General features: G+C 34.8%; 1 long non-coding RNA gene across 1 annotated transcript; it reads left to right on the forward strand.

Moving 5' to 3' along the window:
• The first annotated feature begins 1,199 nt into the window (after positions 1 to 1,199).
• On the forward strand, positions 1,200 to 2,898 carry LOC132037930 (uncharacterized). Its single transcript, XR_009410136.1, has 3 exons — positions 1,200 to 1,940; positions 2,501 to 2,578; positions 2,742 to 2,898. It is a non-coding gene; the product is annotated as an uncharacterized LOC132037930 (long non-coding RNA).
• The last annotated feature ends 3,463 nt before the right edge of the window (positions 2,899 to 6,361 follow it).

Consider the following 6,361-nt stretch of genomic DNA (forward strand, 5'->3'; position numbering starts at 1 on the left):
ATACGGACCGGATTTTTTTATACGGGCCGTATTCCAGCTCGTATTTAGTGAATGAAGTTGAGGCAGAACGTCAAGTTTGAGGATGCTAAAATATGGCCAAATTTTATGGACTGTATATTTATATACGGGCTGTATCCTGTGTTCCTGATTTGAAGTAAAGAAAAGAGACCAAGTGATCGTATAATTTTTATACGGTCCGTATCTTATTATACGGACCGTATTTGATGCCGTCAGGGGCAATTTTGCCAAGTGTAATTTCACATTTTTGGGACCTTATAAATAGTTCCTTGTAGGGTTTTATTTCATTATCAGTTGTTAGACTTGTCTTTTGACCTAGAGCATTAAATACTTCATTGTTTTTGGAGTTTTTGGAGATCAAGACTTTTACTTTCATCTTATTTTCATCAGTAGTATGCAATATGAATTCTTTATTATTTTGTTATTCATTCTTCATTATGAGTAGCTAATTTCTCTGCTAAGGTTGTGAACCCAAAGATGGGTTTTATGTGATTGGAAATTGAGATTGATATATGCATAATGGGTTGTTAGGGTTTACTTATTCTTCATTATTCATTGTTAATTGATGGTTGCAAACATTAGCTTAAGCCATAAACCTTAATTTACTTGGGAAAATAAGCTAGGGTTTGGTAAGAACAAGTAACAAGAACTCGGGGCGTTAACCCTCATTTAATAGATTCACTTAGAAATAAGAGGAATTTACTTGACACATATTAACCGTTCTTCATATCAACTCTTTTTTATTTGGAAAAATCATAAATATAAATAGTCCTTAACTATTGGGAAATATTAGGGATTCAATTAGAGGTTAAGTGCATTCTTACAACGTTCCATTAGAAGTATATCAAGATCAATAACCATAGCATACACTTGACCTAAAGGGGGACACAACCTTGGTTTCTTTATTCATATTCATTACAATCAAAGCAATTAGTTAATAATACGAAACTAGACTGCAAGAAAGTACTGTACTACTTTAGTAACCTTTTCACACCATATTCTCTGTGGGATTCGACCCCAACCTAGTTGGGTTACTATATTTGACACCTTCCGCTTTACATCATTTAATAGATGTAATTTGAGCGTATCATTACTCTTCAATTGTCAATTAATCTTAGTCGATGATGTTCCAAAGATTTTCATCCCAGTACCTCTTTTTGGTGTAAGAAGCACTTGTTTTTTTCGTACTGTGCAATCACCAATGAATTTGAGGGGGAAATACTTGCACCATCCTTTTCTTTCTGACAATGTTGTTCGCTATTCAAAGGATTTTTGAATATGTCTTTTTTTCAAACTAAGCAGTAATCAAACCCACTCTGATTTTGAGTTGTCGTGTTGAAATTCAAAAGAATCTATAACATATCGTGTATAATATTCTTAATGATTATGTCCTAATATTTGAATCTCAAGAAATTAAGAAACTTCTCTTATTTCGTGTAATTCAAAATTGTAAGAGGTTTTCGAATGTTAGTAACAACCATCTTTAAGTTTTCTTTCTTCTCGAATTTGAAATTACGATTGAGATTCATTTGAGTAGTGACTTTCTTTTTTTATTTGGAAAATTCAAAGAAAAATATTCTACTCGGAAATTTATGGATTCACTACTTAAGAGTTCCCAGTATATGAGATAAATTGTGATATGATTCCTATTTTAGCAATTGTACTAATCATATCCTCAAGAGACGAGCCTTTCCTATCACATGTGCTCTTTACAAGCCCCTAAGGTTCACCTCTCCCCTTCACCAGCTTACATCTACCGTCCTTTCAGCCCTTCGTGACAAATTTGCTGCTTCTAAAATAGAAACAAACATTTACCTCTTATAGTATCCAATCACATATCAAAAGCACATCTTTTGTGTCACCCTTTTTGGCTTGGATTTAGGGAGAAGATGATATGTCAAAAGTGGAGTCCTTAGCATAAGGTACGATTGTGTTGGTAGTTGGTACTAAGGTTGTTTCTAAAATGTTCATTTTCTATTGTTGTATTCTTGTATCTAGAAAAAAAGGGTGTACTTCAGTAGCACCTCAAACGTAGTCACCGAGGCTTTGCATGAGATTAGAATCAACTCAATACTGGCTCTGAAGCAAGAGAGATAAGTTTAAGACCAGTACAATGATGATGCAGTTGACACTTGGTATAAAAAGGGATTCAATCACAATTTCGGGCATTCATTTTAGAGTTAGATATGGCATACTCCCCCTAAACCAAAATGCTCTCCTTTCTTTGGTGGGTTGACTAAATTACAAAGTAGGAATTAGAGTTTTTGGCATGAAATTGCTGAATCTACTGATCAAACTTTTCAAGCTTGAGCTTCTTTTTTCTGACAGAGATGAACTTCAGCCTGAATTTTCAGCTCTATTAAGCTTACACCATGCCTGATTACCTTTGTTCAAGCCTGTTTGTCGCTTGATTATCTATTAGACATCCTTATCTTGTGACTTTATTGAATTTCAACATGGTAAATGTTTTTTCCACATGCAGCTAGGGAAGCAAGGCTAGTCAAGAAATAATTTAAGGAGACAGCAGCAGAGGCATTTTGTCCTGTTGGATAGGTAAGTGGTATGCTTTTCAAATCATTCTTATACACGTTTAAAACTTATTTGTTCTATGATTTCATTTTTCGTAACTGCCTATTGCCATTTGCATGTTTATGTTGTGCTTGGTTTGCCTTTGAGCATCTTCTTGCTACTTTCTTTGTGATGTAATGATGTACATGATTCAGGAGAAAAGGCGGCAAATGGCAACAAAAAAGTCATCAAAAGTGAGTCTGCGGAATTAGGAGACACACCACCCCATCACGCAGTCAGCTATGCATGTCGACTTGAGGTCGAGGGTCGAGATTTTCAGGTAACGCCTTGTTTAAATATTTCATCCTTTCTTCATTTCAATGGATTGCTATAATCTTACTATTTGATGAGTTCTATGTGAATATTTATCAATATTGGCATATACACTGCTTGAGGTTATATGAGTCTTGAGTTTACCGCTGAAGATTCATGCACTTTGACATTCTTTTCATCAAACTTTTGTGTTTAATAAGATGTTATAGAGGGAATGATGCTTTTGTCAGGACACCTTTGGTAACACTGCAAAATGTTCTTGAAAATTCATGAAGATCTCAAGTGTTGAAAGGAAAAATACATATATAATATAAATGATGATTTCAAGCTCATACACTTGGATTAAACTTTTGTCTTTTTTGAGGCTCTAGTTTGTTTAAAATAAGCGTCTCGAAATCACACTGGACATATATTAACTTATTAATAATACTTTGATCGAGTATAACTATGTTTTAGGTTTAGCACCTTTTATTTTTTCCCATCTGTTCTAGCCTTGGTGGATAGAGTTACCTCATGTTGCTGGTGGGAGGTGGCAGGTATCCCGTGAAATTAGTCGAGGTGCACATAAGCTGGGCCAGATACCATGGTTATCACCAACAAAAAAAAATGTTTTAGCATTTATGAAGCAGGACATTCCAATGATGGCATTATTTCTTTAAATCTAAAGTTAATGAGTATGTCTGATTACAGATGTCCTTGAGTAATCATGAGGTATAATTTTCTCCAAATAGATGAATCAATTGGTTATTAGGACCTCTCTTTGTTATACTTCTTTTAATCAAAGCAACAGGCTGAATTTTATCAACTCATACGTGTGCAGACATTTGTTAGGTTTCTCTTTGCAAATAAGAGATATTGCTTCTTTGGTTGGAAGATGTCATATAGGATCATTAATTTTTTTGTGAAGCAAGACCCACATTTACATTGTTTTTTTTTAGAGTTCTAGTCCTTTCATCACCTGAACACCATGTGAAGCGGCACTCACACCTGACCACCCTGGTCGTTCGTTTCTAGTGTGATTTCAAGCATATTTCTTAGCCTTTAGAGAATCTAGTCCGCTTTACGTTGCAATGAAGTGCTTTTACTTGGCTGAGATACTCATTGTCTCCAGTTTGTGTATCCCTTTTTTCTCTCATTGAATTTATACCTCCTTTATGCCTTTGCAGCTATTACCAGAATCCTGGCGAGACCTTTTGATGAAAACAAGAAAGCATAAATGTTGGATTATTTTGCTCCGAGGACCGGATAATAGAATCTGGCCTACCGTTTATCATTGCAGACTAGGTTTTGATATTTTGACAAGTGGATGGAAGATAGTCACTGCACTTTATGGCCTGAATCTCGGAGATGAATGTCTTTTTGAACTTGTAAGTTAGCGGCAATGTATATTTGATGTACGCAAACTCTGAAAGTCCAAAAGTAAGATGCCAAAAGAACTACCCTTGAGCAGATACAAGAGGACTGAAAAAGGAGCTATGCCCAGATTCTCATTAATGCTTTTTGTACAACATTAAATTGTTGCTTGGCTGGGTCTTATATGTTGTACAATCAATTTGAAGTTTCACTTTATGCAAAACCGTTATTTTACAACTCTTCACAAATTATCATTTTACTTTGAGACTAGGGCCCGTTTGGCCATGCAATTTGGATTTCAAATAATAATTTCTATGTTTGTTTATGACATTTGAACAAAACTTCAACTTCAATTTGAATTTTTTATTTTAAGTCCCAAATTCACCTAAAAGGTAGGATTTCAATTTCTAGTTTGTGATTTCAAATTTTATAAAATTTAATACTTGACTCATAAGTTTATATTTGGCAAAAAAAAAAAAAAAAGGATCCCTAATTTTAAGTTTAGCAAGAAAAAGATTAATGCTTGACGTGAAGAGATTGTTTGTACGATGTGGAATGATTAGATTAAACAATAACTAGTTATTACTATTGCTAATGTATGGACGAGTGGATCTTTGTAAAACTATGTGAATTTGAAAGCTTGTTATAACATGTAATCGTAAGCATTTATCTATAAAAGGAACATGAAAATATGTGATTTGTTAATGCGGCGCCTTATGATATTACGATACTTTGTTTATGAACTATGATTTGCTCATTTGATAAGATTATATAAGAATTGAAGAAGTTTTGACATTTTTTACAAATTGTGGGAATTTCATGTTTATGAGAATAAGTATAACTTTTGAGATCTAAATTGCATATTAAAACTAAAATTTCAACTTCAAACTAACCTGATTTCAATCATGTCCAAACGCCTACTATATCTTTTGAGTCTAGTTACATGTTTGTTCAACTTTGTCCTCTGCGGTCCAATTTCAAGGTAGCATGACTTGCTTGTTAAGATTGTTGTTTTCCCTTATAACTCAAATAGGCACGGTAACCCTATCTATAAAGCGAAACAACAGAAAAACTTGCAGTTAGACGCTTCACTAACGATAAGAAAAAGCACAATGTACAAATTATCAAATTCTTGATACTTTGCATTTTTATAACAAGAAAGCTAAATACCACAAAGACCAAAGATGCACAAGCGCCCTTGAAAGGTCCATCTGTCACACCTTGCCTATCACATTGGCTTGTGCATCTACAATCACTAGTCACTACATGAAATTAAAAAGAAAAGAACTACTTCCAACCCAAATGAACTACTACTAAATTACATCGACAAAAATATCAAACAATTTCAATACTCTGATCTGCATTGGTAGCTGACACTTGATTTTGCTCCTTCACCACCATTTTTCTCATTCTCATCAACCACCTGAACCAACACACCATGCTATCATACAAATTTAGAGCAATATACACCCCAATTCCACCAATAATACCATTAGAAATCGAGTACGTCAAAGACATTAACACTGTCACGACCCGACTACGGGCCATGACGGGTACCCGGGGCTAACCACCGAGCACCGCTCATACCATTACCCATCATACACATCAAGCATTCATTCATTAATCTTATACTCAAATCATAGGAAAATCATTTTTCACTTGAAACATATTTACATTATATACATAAGCCCTTCGGCTATCAAAATCAAAATAATGTATATACATACGAGGAGAAAGCGGCAGAGACCATACTACCCACACATACGCATCTACGAGCCTCTACTAAGAGTGCTAGACATAGGGACGGGACAAGACCCCGTCATGCCCAAAACATATATATACACAAAAGAATAAATCAATGGCACCTCCAGAACAATGGAGTGCTCTCAGTCAGCTAATAGCTCCTACGAGCCTGGATCACGTCCCTGTCTACCTGTGGGCATGAACATAGCGTCCAAAAAAAACGGATGTCAGTACGAACATTGTACTTAGTAGGCAAGGCATGAATGAAATGAACATAATTGAGAAATCATAAGACATAGGATGAAGATATAACCTGCATGACTTTTAAGTGCGGATACATTCATACATATATCATACATAAGCATATTACATGTATTACCATAGCGCATGCATCATCGTATCATAT

This window comes from Lycium ferocissimum, chromosome 11 (assembly GCF_029784015.1).
Source record: "Lycium ferocissimum isolate CSIRO_LF1 chromosome 11, AGI_CSIRO_Lferr_CH_V1, whole genome shotgun sequence".
Taxonomy (NCBI): Eukaryota; Viridiplantae; Streptophyta; class Magnoliopsida; order Solanales; family Solanaceae; genus Lycium; species Lycium ferocissimum.